General features: G+C 49.4%; 2 pseudogenes; both read right to left on the minus strand.

The window, feature by feature from the left end:
• Nucleotides 1-429: 429 nt before the first annotated feature.
• LOC103347793 (farnesyl pyrophosphate synthase pseudogene) lies at nucleotides 430-1,523 on the minus strand (annotated as a pseudogene).
• A 244-nt stretch (nucleotides 1,524-1,767) lies between these two features.
• On the minus strand, nucleotides 1,768-3,262 carry LOC100358415 (metal-response element-binding transcription factor 2 pseudogene; annotated as a pseudogene).
• Nucleotides 3,263-3,576: the final 314 nt, after the last annotated feature.

Below are 3,576 nucleotides of genomic sequence, written 5' to 3' on the forward strand. Positions count from 1 at the left end.
AGTCTCTGTTCTGATTTTTTTTTCAAGGTTACACAATAATTTATTGAGAGCCTCCTCTCCCCTCCCTCGCGGCCTCTAGGTCACTTTTTCCGCGTCTATATCTTTTTTTTTTTTTTTTTTTTTTTTGACAGGCAGAGTGGACAGTGAGAGAGACAGAGAGAAAGGTCTTCCTTTGCCGTTGGTTCACCCTCCAATGGCCACCACGGCTGGCGTGCTGCGGCTGTGCACCGCACTGATCCAAAGGCAGGAGCCAGGAGCCAGGTGCTTCTCCTGGTCTCCCATGGGGTGCAGGGCCCAAGCACTTGGGCCATCCTCCACTGCACTCCCGGGCCATAGCAGAGAGCTGGCCTCGAAGAGGGGCAACCGGGACAGAATCCGGCACCCCGACCGGGACTAGAACCCGGTGTGCAGGCGCCAAAAGGCGGAGGATTAGCCTAGTGAGCCCCGGCGCCGGCCCCGCTTGTATATCTTGCGCGCTAGCCCCAGGGAGATGGACGCGGGTAGGGGCGCGGCGTACTGCTCGATGAGACCCATGAGGTGGCCGTAGCTGTCCTCGTACTGCGAGAACACGGCCGGCAGATCCAGCTCCTCGTACAGTGCCTTCACCCGGGGCCACCTTCTCGGCCTCCTTCTGTCCGTAATTCTCCTGCAGGATCTGACGCTGTTCCGGGGTGGCCTGCTGCAGACACTGGACCACCAGCCAGCTCCGCTTGTTGTCCTGGATGTCGGTGCCAATCTTGCCGGTCACACTGGGGTCCCCAAAGAGGTCGAGGTAATCATCCTGAATCTGAAAGAACTCCCCCATCTCCAGCAGGATCTTCTTGGCATTAGCGTGTTCCTTCTCCCCGTCAATGCCTGCCATGTACATGGCCGCGGCCACGGGGAGGTAGAAGGAGCAGAAGGCTGTCTTGTACTTGACGATGGATTTGTACCTCTTTTCAGTGTATCTGCCAAGGTCCACGCTGCCCTGGGGTGCTGTGATGAGGTCCAGGGTTTGCCCAACCTCAGTCTGGTAAGAACTCTGTAGGAAGAGCTCGATGAGGTTCAGATAGTAGGGCTGCTCGCGACGGTAGAACTTGGGCAGGCGGTAGATGCACGCTTCCAGAAGAAGGGCATCGTTGACGGCGTCCAAACCTATGCCTGGCTTCTGATACCAGCAGGGCTGCCCCCGGCGGGTGAGGGATGAATCCATGATGTCATCTGACACCAGGAAGAAAGCTTGCAGCAGTTCCACACACCAGCCCACCGTCAGGGCCCGCTGGAGACTCTCAGCGTCCTGCTTCCGGGGCTCTACCAGCTCCCGGAAGGCCACCAGCACCATCAAACCCCGGCTGTACTTGCCGCCAACGGCATTGTACTCCAGGACCTCCTTAAGCCCAGCAATAGCGTCGCCCGTCTCCGGGTGCCCCATCTCCTCCTCGGTCAGCACCCTGACGATCTGAGAGAAGTGCTGGATGAAGTCCTGCTTCTCTTGGGCCGTAAGCATCTGGCTTCTGGTCTCCATTCATTATGAGAGAGGAGCAAAGTGCTCTGTTCCTGGATGCGGGTTCTTGCTTCTCTGTTCTGATTTTTAAAAGATATCTTTTTTATGACAGTATCCATAACATTAACAGGTTCATGTGAAGGCTAGTATCACCCCCATTCATGATTTTTTTTACTTTTTATTTTTTTTTTTTAAGAAAGATAGTAAAAGCCAGGCTCCTTTAGGGCTTTGAACTGTACCTACAGAAAATGAGAGTGCAGTGAACATAACGTTCAGTCCTACAGTCAGGAGGCAGTTGCTCCTTCCCATTCCACAGATACTGCACCTTTCCGTCAAGTGTCACCCGATGAGCCAAACTCGGTATTTTTCACCACATGCTATCCTACCTGCAGCACCAGAATAACTGGTAATGGAGTTCTTCGGATGATTGAGTTGTAGCTCCTGATCTGCTAAGTTAGTCAGAATCTCTGTGTTGAGTGCATCAAGTCGATGATCTTCTTTGCCTTCGTCATCTTGTACGATTTCTGAGTTCTGAGTCTGGAGTGCTCCTCTTGGAAGACGGCCTCTTCTTCTCCACAAATGTGGTATCGCGGCAGGCCAAGTTCTTTTTCTGGAGTCAGACAATCCATATGCCTGGAAATACTGGACGAGGCAGTTTCTTTTGTACAGGCAGCACCGTGAAATCCACAGCTGAGGTACTGGATGAATGTGCAGTTCCCTCAGTTCCCCCTATAGGGCAAGTAAATCCAAAGACGGAGTCTCTGAAACCGATTCCTTATCCAAAGGTGGCTCAGCAGGTTTTTGAATCATTTTTCGTGTATATGGGCCAGGAGGACGACCCACACACTTTTTCTTTCCTTTTTTTTCTATGCCATCACTTGCTTCCCTTGAATCAGATATAGGTTTGGATGCCTTTCTGCCTTTAATTTTAAATTCATGGGATGTTCCTTCAGGTTCTTTCTCTGCTTTGAAAGCCACATTTGGTGGCACAGGAGGAACACAAATTCGCAACCCAAACAAATGCTGCTGCTTCTTTATTTCTTTCCCAGACATAAACATGGTCTTGTAATCATTTAATGCCGCTAGAACATGCTCACATCTTTCAGATTTTGGTGTCTGCCAGCTCCCCGGGGTGCAGTCTATCCCAGTTTTCATTAATGTGTGTCATAAGCTCAAGTTCGGAATCAAAGTATTTCTTCTTGTGAATAACACTCAGGCTGTAAAGGCGTAGGTGTGCTATATCTACCCATTGTAATGGTAGACGTTTGGGGTATTCTGGTCCGAAACTGCAGACAGAGCAAATAAATGTATAAAACCTGTCTCCAAATAGCATTGGTTTTTGAAGGCATTGCACGCAAGCCTCATGAAACCACTGCTCACATTTGCAGCACTGTAGCATCTTTAAATGCCAGTCTCCAGGGCCTCCACACTAGCAGTAACACTGCTGGACATTGGCTTTATGACCTGCATCCCATTCAAGGTCAGCCACACTCTAGGGTAATGTCTGCTTCATGACTAGCAATGCTTTGGCATTTGGTCCTTTCTTAAGTACACCACCCCTCTTTCTTGTTGTTGCAAAAACACACTGTCAACACAGCCATTTTTCATCTGAATCAATCACACTGGAATCAATATGAGGTGTGTGACACAACTGATGATATCCTTAATTCAAAAAAAGCATAAAGCAAATTCTTGGCCACACTTAGCACTTATAACCATGTCATTGGGAGTTTCCGAATGCTCTTGACATATTGCACAGACCATTTCCCCATGCGCACTGGCTCCTGTTTGAATGTCCTTCCAGAAAACCCAGGATTCAGAAATGTCTTCAAATAAGACAAAGCAGCTCTGTTTCAATAGGTTTATCTTTTTGATAGTTCCAAGATAAAATAAGCCCTCTGACCATCTAGCTAGGACATCCTGACCCTCTTCAAATTTACATGCTGGCTTTTTGGCTTTATGTCCATTCTGTAAAGATAGCTTGGTCAAGGATGTTGGGGTCTTTCGGTTTCAACGTAAAGGAATCGCTTGTGGCCCAGTGAATTACCTGCCCCTGTAGAGTCTCTGAGTTTGATTCCCAGCTTCAGCTAACT

The sequence above is a fragment of the Oryctolagus cuniculus genome, chromosome 2, assembly GCF_964237555.1.
Source record: "Oryctolagus cuniculus chromosome 2, mOryCun1.1, whole genome shotgun sequence".
Taxonomy (NCBI): domain Eukaryota; kingdom Metazoa; phylum Chordata; class Mammalia; order Lagomorpha; family Leporidae; genus Oryctolagus; species Oryctolagus cuniculus.